Raw genomic sequence first — 14,074 nt, forward strand, 5'->3', positions numbered from 1 at the left:
TGTTTTCTGAAGTTTGTCTGTGCTGCAGTGTGTGGTGGCTCATTGGAATAGTGTTCTGATACAGCTTTGTTTGTGTGTGTTGGGATGGTTGCTGGTGTAGTTAAGTATTTGGTCAGGGTTTGTCAGTTTTCTGTATACGCAGGTTTGTAGTTCTCCATTGTCCTTTTTTTCGACACAAAAAAACCAAACAGGAAATGACATCACCACAAACCCCAGGAACCCCATCCAGGAGAAAGATACAAATAGAAAGCAGGAGACAACAGCTTCGCTTCACTTGGAGGTCGCCACTGATGATGTTACCTATCCAGGTAATGAAACGTCTGGATGTCAAACCTACAGCTCAGCGAGCAAACCTACACCCTAAACCTCAACCTGAGCTACAAACCTTGCACGTATAAGAGTACTAATGAATTGGACAGTCTGGAGGCAGGAAGCATGTTTCCGCTGATGGGCGAGTCCACAACCAGAGGACAGTTTAAAAATAAGGGGTAGGCAATTTAGAACAGAGTTGAGGAGAAACATCTTCACCCAGAGAGTGGTGGATACATGGAATGCTCTGCCCCAGAAGGCAGTGGTGGCCAAGTCTCTGGATACCTTCAAGAGATGAATAGAGTTCTTAGAGATTGTGGAATCAACGGTTAAGGCAGGAACAGGATACAGATTGTGGAAGATCAGCCATGATCATAATGAATGGACATGCTGGCTTGAAGGGCCGAATGGCGTACTTCTGCACCTATTGTCTATTATCTATTGTCTATTACCCAGGTTCCATGCTGGAGAAGAATCAGCCTTTGTCCACATCAACAGTTAAAGGACCTTACAGCCTCCGAATGAGCAAACTGAATGCCATCCAAGAGGCCATACAAATGGGAGGAGTGAAAGGGAAAGTGCAGCTGTTCAGAAACAGTATAGTCAGGGGGATGGATCCTGTACTGTGCAGCCAGACAAAGACTGTGCCCAGGCTAAGACCATCTCTTGGAGAATATCTTGCAGTTGGATGAAGGTTATTCAGTCGTCGTGGTCAATACAGCAACTGAAAAATTATGTTCTTTGCAAAGCATTTGAGCAAACAAAGCCCAAGATAAAAATAAGAACAGCAAACGATATCTGGATTACTAAGTAAATCATGTGCAAATAACACTGGATAAATAAGGTGTCAATATGGGCTTCAATGAGGGAGGAAGGGGTTTCAATTCATGGGAAATATTACTAGGAAAAGAGGGAGCTATTGCTGCACTTAAATTAGCTTAGGATCAGTGTTCTGGCAAATTGAATAACATGGGCTATGAAGAGGGCTTTCAATAAAAAAATAATTAAAAGAATGAGCTGTAGAGTCATACAGCATGGAAATGGGTATCCTAAACTGAACTTGTCCCATTTGCCTGCATTTGGCCCCTATCCCTCTAAACCTTTCCTATTCAAGAACCTGCCCAAATGATTTTTAAGTGTTGTTATTGCACCCACCTTTCCACCCTCTGAAGTTGTTGCCCCTAAAGTCCCTTTTAAAATCTTTTCCCTCTCACCTTAAACCTATGACTTCTAGTTTTGGACTCCCCCTCCCTCACCTTATCCATACCCCTCATGACTTTATAAATATTTCCAAGGTCATCCCTCAGCCTCTGATGCTTCATGGGAAAGACGTCCCAGCTTATCTAGCCTCTCCTTATACCTCAAACCGTCCAGTCCCAGCAACATCCTTGTAAATGTTTTCTGTATGCATTCTAGTTTAATAACATCCTTCCAATAGCATGGCAACCAGAATTGTTTGCAATACTCTAAAAGTGGCCTCACAAATGCCTTGTATAGTGCAAAATGAAGTCCCGACTCCTATACTCAGTGCTGTGACCAACGTAGGCAAGCATACCAAACACCTTCTTCATCACTATCTGAAAAGCCACTTTCAAGGGACTATTGACCTGAACCCCTCGGTCCCTCAGTTCAGCAACACTCCCTACGGCCCTACCATTAACGATGTAATTCTTACTCTGGTTTAACCTTTCCAAAATGGAACACCTCGCATTTACCCAAGTTAAACTGGCATTCCTCAGCCCACTGGCTCAGCTGATCAATATCTCACTGTACTCTTAGATAACGGTCTTCACAATCCACTATATCACCAATTTTGGTGTCATCTGCAAACTTACTAACCATACCTCCTATATTCACATTGAATATCATGATATTAATGACAAATAACAGTGGACCCAGAACCAATCCTTGCAACACGCTGCTGGTCATAGGCTGCCAGTCCAAATGATAGCCTTTTACCATCACCTAGTATCTTCAATTATTGAGTCAATTTTGTATCCAATTGGCTATCTTTTCCTGGATACCATGTGATCTAACTTTGCTAGCCAGTCTACCATGTGGAACCTTGTCAAAGTCTATGTAGACAATATCTACCACTCTGCTTTCAATCTTCTTGGTAACCCCGTCAGAAAACTCAAATCAAATTTGAGAGACAAGATTTACCATGCACAAAACCATTCTAGTCCTTGCCTTTCCAAATGCATGTAAATCCTATCTTTCAGAATCCCCTCCAACAACTGGACCACCACTAATCAGACTCAGCAGTCTGTAGCTCCTTGACTTTTCCTTGTAGTATTTCTTACACAATGGTGCAACATTAGCAACCCTGAAGTCTTCTGGCACCTCACCTGTGGCTATAGATGATACAAATATCTCTGCAAGGGGCCCTGCAATGTCTTCCTTAGCTTCCACAATGTTCTGGGATACACTTGATCAGGCCCAAGTGATTTATCTACCTTAATGAGTTTTAAGACCTCTAGCAACTTGTCTTCTGTAATGATGTTGTACAAGTATAGGTTGCTCAGAGGAATTAATTTATGAAGAAATTACTTAGATATTGAGGGATAGAATCTATTTACATTTGGAAGAAAATGGGCTTATCAGTGATTGACAGCATGGTTTTGTGCAGGGAAGGTCATGTCTTACCAACTTATTGGAATTCTGAGGAAGCGACAAAGTTGATTGATGAGGGAAGGACTGTAGATCTCTTCAAACACTTCACTGAAGTCCATGTACATAAGGTTCCCCATGGTAGGCTGATGGGGAAAGTGAAGTCGCATGGGGTCCAGGGGTGTTCTAGCTAGATGGATAGAAAACTGGCTGGACTAGAGAGTAGTAATGGAAGGGAGTTTCTCAAAAATGGAGAATTGTGACCAGTCATGTTCTACAGGGATCCATGCTAAGACTACTGTCGTTTGTGATATACACAAATGATCTGGAGGGGTGTATAGGTGGTCTGATTTGCAAGTTTGCAAATGACAGTAAGATTGGTGAAGTAGCAGATAGTAAAGGGGGCTGTCAGAAAATGCAGCAGAATATAGATAGATTGGAAAGTTAGGCGGAGAAATGGCAGATGAAGTTCAATCCAGGCAAATGTGAGGTGATGTATTTTAGAAGATCCAATTCTACAGCAAACTGTACAGTAAGTGGAAAAGCCCTAGGCAAAATTGATGTACAGAGAGATCTGGGTGTTCAGGTCCATTGTACCCCGAAAGTGGCAACGCAGGTTGATAGAGTGGTCAAGAAGCCATATGGCATGCTTTCCTTATCAGACGGGGTATTAAGTACAAGAGTTGGCAAGTCATGTTTTAGTTGTATAGGACTTTGGTTCAGCCGCACTTGGAATACTGTGTACAGTTCTGGTCACCATATTACCAAAAGGATGTGGATGTTTTGAGGGCGGGGGCGTGGGGGTAGGGAGGTGCAGAGATGGTTCACTGATGAAGTTGCCTAGTATGGAGGACACTAGCTATGAAGAAAAAATGAATACATTGGGATTATTTTTGTTAGAAAGACAAAGTTTGAGAGGGGATCTGATTGAGGTTTACAAACTCACGAGAGGTCTAGATATGGTGGAGATAGTAAGAAGCTTTCTCCCCCCCCAGAGTGGGGGATTCAATTACTAGGGTTCATGAGTTCAAGGTGAGAGGGGAAAGTTTAAGGTAAATTTGCATGGAAAGTTCTTTTACAGAGGGTAGTGGGTGCCTGGAACACGTTGCCAGTGGAGGTGGTAGAGGCAGGCACAATAACATCACTTCAGATGTACCTAGACAGATATGTGAATGGGCAGGGAGCTGACGGATACGGATCCTTGTAAAATAGGTGACAGGTTTAGATAGATAATTTGGATTGGCTTAGACTTGGAAGGCCAGAGGACCTTTTCCGGAGCTGTAATTTTCTTTGTTCTTTGAGCAGTGGGCTGCAGAGCCCCTTAAGCCTGCTCTGCCATTCAGTAAGACTCTTTGGTTTGATTATGGCCTCAACTCAATTGTACAAACAAAAAGGGCAGCTGTTATTCACCAAATTATTGTAAATGCATTGTCGAAAGGTATCACTTTTTACACCAACACTACAACAGGCCACCATTTTTGTGCTTTCAGGAAATAATTTGTTGTCCATGGAACACCATTCATCACAAGCGTCAGAGCTAGTGTGGGATCAGGGGTAGACCATTCAGCCCCTCAAGTCTGTTCTGTCATTCAAATGATGTCATGGTTGATCCAAATCTCAACTCCATCTATCTTCCTTGGTCCCATAAAGTTTCATACCCTTATCTAACAAACTATTATCAATTAGCATTAATGTAAGAACAAAAAGCACAACAAGACATTCTTCTGCAAATGTATGGACGCATCTCACAGAACTATCAATTCTAATTGCTGTTGAGCAATTCTTGGATAAGTCATCTCGAGCCTGCAAACAATCTGGCTCAGAGGCTAAAGGCATGTGGTTAGAGCGCTCTTGCGTTTCGGCATTTAATTGATAAGCAATTGATTTAAGACGGACACTATTTAAACTAGGCTGATAAATGGAATAAACTCAGGGAGGAATTAACTTGAAGAGAAAGGGGGGGGGAATTCAGAGAAAGACATCTATAATCTGAACACAAAAAGCCATAGTGATTGGAATAAAATAAAATAGGTTGTGTCAAGAAGAGACAGAGTACTTCATAGTGTTATAAGACATTATCAATCAAGGCAACATTAGGGAAGAATTCTTAAATCGGTTAAAGGTGCTAATCAGAATACAGGAAGTACCTGCTCGCAAGATAGATGAATGAGTGGTCCAAATTGAGTAGAAAGAATTCGATCCAGTGGGTAGAATGAAGGGGGGGGGGGAGGTGGAAGAGGTAGAATTAAGGTCATGGCAGTGGCCTGTCTGTCAGTTGGAGCCCCAGTGACCGTCTCTCACAGCCACCTTTTCACAAGGCTCCATCAGGAATAAGTACAGATCAGGCAGCCCACAGAGTTAATGGCTCCTAAGGAGACAATTCCCAGCTGGGTTAATTGGTGCAGGCTGGTTATTGCACTCCCCTGAAAGCTGCTGGCTAACCCAAGTCTGGCAGCATTGAGAGCATTAGTCACTGCTGGTACTGCAGTGGAACCTGGCTGAAGACAGCCCTTGGAAGGTGAGTGGAGCAGGACCTCAGGGCCAATTAAGGAGGCCCCTCCACTGTGGGGAAGGGATTGTGGGGGTCATTATCAAATGCAGGGAAATTTCTAGAGGCTTCCTTCACACCAGTGGAAGTCGCTATTGGACTCAATATAGGGGAAAAAGGGACTCCCCCAACAAAACCACAGGCATACCTGTAGATCCATGTCCATAGTCAGTTGAATACCAGCAGTGGCAGGATAAGACCCTAATAGCCCCACTGGAGGGCTATAATTGGCCTCTGGGTGAGATTGCTGTCCTCCACATACTTGATCCTGTCAGGGGTAGTCAGGAAAGCAACAGGGGTCTCTGCCTTTGTGCTCCATTATATATCCCCACATTCTTTCCCCTCTGCCTGCCAAACTCACAGCACACACTCTATGCATGGCATTAAGTGCCACTCGTGGCTGCACAAGTGAATGGGAAAGAAGGTATGCTAGCCTGTTGTTAAAAAGGGAAGGTTACAACTTCAAGTGAGATGGGATGTTAGATCAGATGTTGAATTAATGTAGTCGGAATTTGGAAAGGGTGGGATATTTAGAACATAGAACATTACATCGCAGTACAGGCCCTCAGCCCTTGCACTGACCTGTGGAACCAATCTGAAGCCATCTAACCTACACTATTCCATTTTCATCCATATGTTTATCCAATGATTGTTTAAATGCCCTTGAAGTTGACGAGTCTGCTACTGTTACAGGAAATGCATTCCATGCCCCAACTACTGAGTAAAGAAACTACCTCTGACAGCTGTCCTGTTTGTTATAGGTCTTGCACGGTATTTTGTAAATGACATTAGTTTTGCTTGTTGTCTGTATAGGATCTTTCAAGTTCATTAGCTGCTGTTTTAGTGTGTTGGTGGGTTTGTGGGCTACCATGATGCCAAGGGGTCCGAGTAGTCTGGCAGTCATTTCAGAGACATCTTTGATGTAGAGGAGAGTGGCTTCGTTTTATGGATGTGTTTTGTCTGCTTGTTTGGGTTTGTTGCTGAGACAAAACCCAAACAAGCAGACAAAACACATCCATAAAATGTAGCCACTCTCCCCTACACCAAAGACATCTCGGAAATGACTGCCAAGCTACTCAGACCCCTTGGCATCATGGTAGCCAACAAACCCACCAACACACTAAAACAGCAGCTAATGAACTTGAAAGACCCTATACAGACAACAAGCAAAACTAGTGTAATTTACAAAGTACTGTGCAAGAACTGTAACAAACATTACATTGGACAAACAGGCAGAAAACTAGCAACCAGGATACATGACCATCAACTAGCCACAAAACGACATGACCCTCTCTCATTAGTATCCTTACATACAGATAAGGAAGGACAGCACATCCATCCTAGGACAAGCCAAACAGAGACACACACGAGAATTCCTGGAAGCATGGCATTCCAACCGAAACTCTATCAACAAACACATCGAGTTAGACCCGATCTACCATCCCCTGAGAAAGAACAGGAAATGACATCACCACAGGAAATGACATCAGTCCAAAGAAACCCAAAACATAAATAGAACACAGGAATCAACAGTGCTTCACCCAGAGGCCCACTGAAGATGTTACCTAGTAGGGTGACGAAACATCTGGAAATGAACCTTCCAGCTCAGCAAGCAAACCTACATCCAGAACCTCAACCTGAGCTACAAATCTTCTCAAAACTCGCTAAGCTGTCCTATATCTGGCTTCCCAGAGAATCTTAGGATAAATTCTATCCAGCCCAGGGACTTATCTATTTTCACATTTTCCAGAATTGCCAACACCTCCTCCTTGTGAACCTCGATTGCATCTCGTCTAGTAGCCTGTATGTCAGTATTCTCCCTCGACAACATTGTCTTTTTCTAGTGTGATTACTGACAGAAAATATTCATTTAGCACTTCCCCTCTCTCCTTGGACTCCACACACAACTTCCCACTACTATCCTTGATTGGCCCTAATCTTTCTCTAGTCATTTTTTTTTAATATACCTTTAGGGTTTATTTATTTAGGATTTTCCTTGATTCTCTCTGCCAACAACTTCTCATGTTCCCTCCTGGTTCTTCTTAGGTCTCTCTTTAGGTCTTTCCTGGCTAACTTGTAACTCTGAAGTGTCCTAACGGAGCCTTCGTGTCTCATCCTAACATAGGCTTTCTTCTTACTCTTGAAGAGAGTTTCAACTTAGAGCCATAGAGATGTACAGCATAGAAACAGACCCTCTTGTCCAACTCATCCATGCTGACCAGATATCACAACCCAACCTTAAAAACTTTAGTAAACCACGGCTCCCTCGCTCGACTACTTCCTTCCTGCCTGACAGGTACATACTTATCAAGGACACAGTAGCTGTTCCTTGAATAAGCTCCACAGCCCTTGCAGTTTCCTTCCGCATTCTATACATTCTAAATCTTGTCTAATCACATAATTGCCTTTCGCCCAGCTATAACTCTTGCCCTGAGGTATATACCTTTCCATCACTAAAGTAAACATAATCAAATTGTGGTCACTATCACCAAAGTGCTCACCTACTTCCAAATCTTACACTTGGCCAAGTTCATTACCCAGTACCAAATTCAACAGGGTGACCTCGCCTTTCCTGTTTCTAACCTCAGCCCATGTTACCTCAGTAGACAAGTCCTCAAACGTCCTTTCTGCCACTGTAATACTACTACTACTACTACTACTACTACTACTAATAATAATAATAATAATACCACACCTCCCCCTCTTTTACCATCTCTCTCTGTTCTTACTGCAACATCTAAATTCTGGAACCTGCAACAAACATTTCTGTCCCTGCTCTATCCATGTCTCCAAAATGGCCACACTATCAAAGTCCCAGATACCAAGCCGTGCTGCAGGTTCACCCACCTTATTCCGGATGCTCTTGGCGTTGAAGTAGACATACTTCATACCATCTCCTGCTTGCCAATGAAATCTTGTGACCTTGAAACTCATTTCTGAACTCATTATTCTCAATGTCCCGGACACTAGAATTACAATTTAGGTTCCCTCCCCCCTGCTGAATTAGTTTAAACCCTCCCAAAGAGCATTAGTAAATTTCTCCCCCCAAGATATTGGTGCCACTCTGGTTCAGATGTAGAGCATCCTGTTGTAGATGTCCAACCTAATCCAGAATGAGCCCCCAATTATCCAGGTATCCGAAACCCTCCCTCTTGCACCATCCCTGTAGCCACATAAACCTCGCCTCACTAGCACGTGGCACAGGCAACAAACCAGAGATAACAACTGTTTATTTTGCACTAAACTTCCACCCTAGCTCCCTGAATCTCTGCCTTAAATCCCTATCCCTTTTCCTACCTATGTCGTTAGTGCCAATGTGGACCACAACTTGGAGCTGCACTCCCCCTCTCCCTCAAGGATCTGAAAACACGATCCAAAACATGACGAACCCTAGCATCTGGGAGGCAACACACCAACCGAGTGTATCTCTTGTTCCCACAGAACCTCCTCTCTGTCCCTCTAACTATGGAGTCCCCAATGACGAATGCTCTGCTCATCTCCCCTTTCCCTTCTGAGCAACAGGGACAGACTCCGTGCCAGAAACCTCTACCCGATGGCTTACCCGTGGTAAGTTGTCCCCTCCAACAGTATCCAAAATAATATAGTTGTTATTGAGGAGAATGGCCACAGGGCTCCCTGCACTGCCTGCCAGTTCCCTTTCCGTTGCCTGACTGTAATGCATCTTTTCTTGCACCTGAGGTGTGACTACCTCCCTGTAACTCCTCTGAATAACTCCCTCAACCTCCCGAATAATCCAAAGTTCATCCAATTCCAGCTCCCGTTCCCTAATGTGGTTTTTGAGGAAATAGAATTGGATGCATTTCCCACAGATGCAGTCAACAGGGACACTTCCCACATTCTGCAGGAGGAACATTCAACTGCTCTAGCCGCCATTCCCACTATTATAAATTCCCAAAGAGACTGCAGAAAAGTAAAGAATAAAGAAAAACTAGTTACCTTATTAATCCAGTGCACAGGACCTTTTTTTGGTTACAGGAGGATGGATGGGAGACACTACCTAAGTAGTGTTTCAGGTAACAACTACCCAAATATATTACTTCACCTACTCAGCAGTCCCATCTCCGCTCCTGCTCAGCGTGCGCTCCACCTATTCACAAGATAAGTTTTTAAAGCAATGACTCACCTTCCTGTCAGCTACCGGTCATTGTTCCCACTATTGCTGCTGTTAAAACAAAAATGGAGGGTCCCAACGCTCTCAAGATAAGTTTTTTTTGCCTCTGATACTATTAGACAGTTTAACATCAGATATTTAGAGGGACATGTATTAAATTGAAGTAACTGTGGAGAAAATTTACCTTCTTATAGTCTGGACAAAAATAAAAATTGATAAATGAACCTCGAAGCACCAGTTCATAGTTTGCATCTTAGATTGTTTGCTGCAATGTATTGTGGAATCAACTGCAGCAATTTAGAACATGTGCAATGAGATAGGTCTGCTAATAATCTTATAGAAAAGGATTCTCTGAGGAAGAGTAATTATAATGTTGTGGATTTTGGTTTAAGAGTGATATAAATCCAAAACTACAGTCTGAAATTCAAACATAACTAATTAAGAATGTATGAAGTTGGCAAAGAGGTGAGGTTGTTAGAGGATATTGGGAAATTAAATTAGATTAAATAGATTTAATTTGATTAAAAGATGACCGTTGAAAAAAAAATGTTAAACACTTCATCACAATTTATGAACAGGCATAATTCAGCTTTTACAAACAGAAGCTGGTTCAACTTAAATGGATGGCACCTGTTGAGATTGTAGCTATTGTATAATTAATCTCTTCAGAGATGTTATTACACAACTTTGGAGCGGATGGGACTTGAATATTAGCCTCCTGGCCAAGTGATATAGACACTACCACTGGATCACAAAAGCCAGCACCCTTCCATCCATACATAACCCCAAGATACTATTGTAAATGGTTAATGTGACTACTTTACATTATCATTGGTAAGGGGTATAAGATCATAGGACGACTAGGGGGGAATGATTCTCTACAGCCCTCTCAAAATTATACCTGTTATTTCATGTTGTGACTTATCTTTATACGACTTCATATTTACTGTGTTAGATTTCATCTGCCATTAAGGGCGGCACGGTGGCATAGTGGTTAGCACTGCTGCCTCACAGCGCCAGAGACCTGGGTTCATTTCCCGCCTCAGGCGACTGACTGTGTGGAGTTTGCACGTTCTCCCCGTGTCTGCGTGGGTTTCCTCCGGGTGCTCCGGTTTCCTCCCACAGTCCAAAGATGTGCAGGGTCAGGTGAATTGGCCATACTAAATTGCCCGTAGTGTTAGGTAAGGGGTAAATGTTGTGGTAGGGGTGGGTTGCACTTCGGCGGGTCAGTGTGGACTTGTTGGGCCGAAGGGCCTGTTTCCACACTGTAATCTAATCTAAAAATTTGTCTGCCCATTCCTCCACCTTATCGATAGTCTCTTGAAGTCAATCCTCTGCATTGATCACAAGTTTGTAAAATTTTGCAAATGTCCAAATTCACTAAAAATCTGTGTCATTAATGTAGATCAAGAAAGAATCCTAAATCTGGGGACTTAGTACTGACTATGAACCCCATTATAAACCTTACTCCAGTCCCAAAACAAGTTGTCACCACTGCTATCTAATTCCTGTTACTTAGACAACTGCATAATCCATGTTTGCTATTTACTTAAGGGACTTTAATTTTTCAAACAAGCTGGTTATGTAGCACTTTAGCAAACTCCTTTGGAAGTCCATATACACCACATCAAGCAGATGACCCTCATCAACCCTTATCTCTTCAAAAACCTCAGTTAAGTTGGTTAAACACAATTTGAACAAATCCATGTTACATTTCTCTAAATTTGTCCCTTCTCACCACCAGGGTTAAATTAATGGCTTATAATTGAATACAAGTTCTTAAGATATTGGAGCAGAATTAGGTCATTCGGTCCATCAAGTCTGCTCTGCCATTCCATCATGGCTGATATGCTCCTCACCCTCATTTTCCTGCCTTCTCCCCATATCCCTTCAACCCATTACCAATTAAAAATCTGTCGAACTCCTCTTTGAAATTACTCACTATCCCAGCATCCACTTTGGGTTAGCAAATTCCACAGATTTGACAAAGCTTTGGCAGAAATAGTTTCTTCTCAGCTCGGTTTTAAATTTGCTACCCCTTATGATCTCTGGGCTTATCTTCACACTAATTTTGAACAAGATTGCAACATTTGCAATTTAGTTCTGGATTAAACTTCAAAAGCATATTCCAGAATGAAATTTATTATTGAATGCTGACTGTTTAAGCATATTACATGGAAATTATGAACAAATCACATTTATAAATACTCTTGCAATTGCTACAAAAGTATCTATTTAAGGAATTCTCAGTTGAATTAAATTATGAAAATATCCCTTTTGTTGAAATAAATGGAATGTGTTAGAACTGTTCTAGCAGCTTTTAGAGGTTATAGCATAGAATAGAATCCCTACACCATTGAAGCAAGCCATCCAGCCCATTAAGACCACACCACTCCTCCAAATAGCACTCCACCCAGACCTACCCAGTCACTGTAACTCCACACTTTCCATGGCTAACCCACCTAACCTGCTCATCCCTGGTCACTATGGTCAATTTAGCATGGCTAATCCACCTAATCTGCACACCTTTGGACTATTGGAGAAAACTAGAGCACGGAGAGGAAACACATCCGGATTGGGGAGAATGTACAACCCCCACACAGATAATTGCCTAAGGGTGTAATTGTACTTGGCTCCCTGGCACTGTGAGGCAGCAGTTCTAACCACTGAACCACCATGCCTCCCCTGTCCTAGCCAATTCACTACTGAAATGCTAACTATTTGTTATTAGGAAACATGAGAGCCAATTTGCACACAGCCATACTCTACAATCAGCAAAGAAATAAATGACTGGACAATCTGTCTGAATTGCTTCAATTCAAGGATAAATTTGGGCAGCTTCCTGTCTGTAAAAGTTGGGTTAAAACCCACAACTGTCTGACCCAGCTGTCAAGAGTGCCACTCCTGAGCCAAAGTTACCATGAAGCAAACCAGCTTTAGGGGAAGAAAAAAGGTTACTTAACAAACATCAATTTTCAATACATCATAAGCTGAACATGTTGTTGCCTTGCTGTAATAAAAGTTAAAATATGGAATTTTTCAAAAATCTAGAACATGCTTGGATTATCTTCTGTCTTCAAATATTGTGTTTTGATATAGTTATAGACTCACCACACGCCAAGCAGTAAACAGTCAATTTATTGTATTGATCCAAAATATATAGGCAAAGTCAGATAGAAAAAAAGGCATTTCTCAGCTTTGGCATTCATAAGGAGATTGTGAAATGGCAGTGGTTTGTCTAGCTTGGCAGCATCTGGGGAAGGGCTAACTAAGTACAGTAAACTGATTGCCCCGCTCTTTAAAGGTGGGGATAGCTGCTACAGTACTGTACACTTTCCGCTCTGTCCTCGTCTGAGGCACGACACTGCCACGCTGCGGAAGTTTAATGCAGGTAAACCCGTCTCATCACTTTCTGAATTAAGATGCCAAGTCACTACAAATATGTAATTTGAAACATGCACCTCAGAACCGGATAGGGCTGAGAAAAATCAGTGACAATGATCCTGAAACAATAAATCAAACTTTCCAAGTCTGCTGAGGAACCACTGACTCTCTTTCACATATTCCGTCATTCCATGTTCCAGAATTTTTAATTATCTCGCTGGAACCAACTTGATGCAAAAAAGTAACAGCGCATTTTGTTTCGTCTTAAGTAGAAATTTCTGATTTGGAAAGAACAGTGACGCGGGATGGTTGAATTAGGTTTCAAAGATAAAATGGAAATCCAAAACTCTTTGGAACAATATTTTCCAAAGTTTTTCAGGTGGTGTCTTTTTAAACTGCACAGACTCCCATAATAAACGGATAGGAGACGAAAGTACATTTTTTCAAGTTATCCTGCCCCACTGGGAAAAAAAAGCCCTGTTTTCCCTCTGGTTTGATATTGCTCTGACATGCAACTTAGAAGTCCCGACTGCATAAATAAAAACAAAAGAATCACGCCGTACTGTGCGATTGTACCTAATCAGGTTGCGAACCATTTCAAAAAAGTGCTCCATCCAACGATGCTGTCCTTATTCTTTCGTTCAAATAACTTGTTGACTTTGAAAAAGAATGTTTATCAGACTTCAGTTTTGCAACTCCGGTGCACAGCGTGCCTGCATCACTTTGCAAGCTGTTTTAAGCTGCAGAGATTACTGGACAGCGCTCTTGCTCCTGGGGCCGTCACTTTTTATCTGGTCTGCTCTGCTGGAGTTGCAGGTTACAGCGCTCACTGCTCTCCTGGTCACGTGCATCCCACTAATACCATCCCCGGGGCTACTGGGCATGCGCTGCCGCACGGGACGCCGGGAATTGTAGTCCAGAGCCCCGAGAGCTCACTGTCCTTGCGTTGAGTTGTCCCCCTTCTGGCCAATGTCGTCCATGTGGGAATAAGATTTGGGAGCCGGGCTTGTCAGGTCTGCTTCTTCCTCAGGTTATCCTTCTCCCTCATTCCAAAAATTAAGCATGTGTCTCTGTAAAAGAAACTTTCACGA

General features: G+C 42.5%; 1 protein-coding gene across 2 annotated transcripts in view; it reads right to left on the reverse strand.

Annotated features, from left to right (window-relative positions):
* Positions 1–13,786, reverse strand: part of il34 (interleukin 34) — a 70,717-nt gene extending 56,931 nt beyond the window's left edge. The window contains exon 1 of one of the 2 annotated variants that reach the window (XM_043707486.1): positions 13,560–13,785. The gene's annotated coding sequence lies outside the window, so the exon portion shown is untranslated. Of the gene's footprint in view, positions 1–13,559 lie in introns of both variants that reach the window. The other variant, XM_043707487.1, reaches the window with a different exon arrangement.
* Between the last annotated feature and the right edge of the window lie 288 nt (positions 13,787–14,074).

This window comes from Chiloscyllium plagiosum, chromosome 17 (genome assembly GCF_004010195.1).
Source record: "Chiloscyllium plagiosum isolate BGI_BamShark_2017 chromosome 17, ASM401019v2, whole genome shotgun sequence".
Classification (NCBI taxonomy): domain Eukaryota; kingdom Metazoa; phylum Chordata; class Chondrichthyes; order Orectolobiformes; family Hemiscylliidae; genus Chiloscyllium; species Chiloscyllium plagiosum.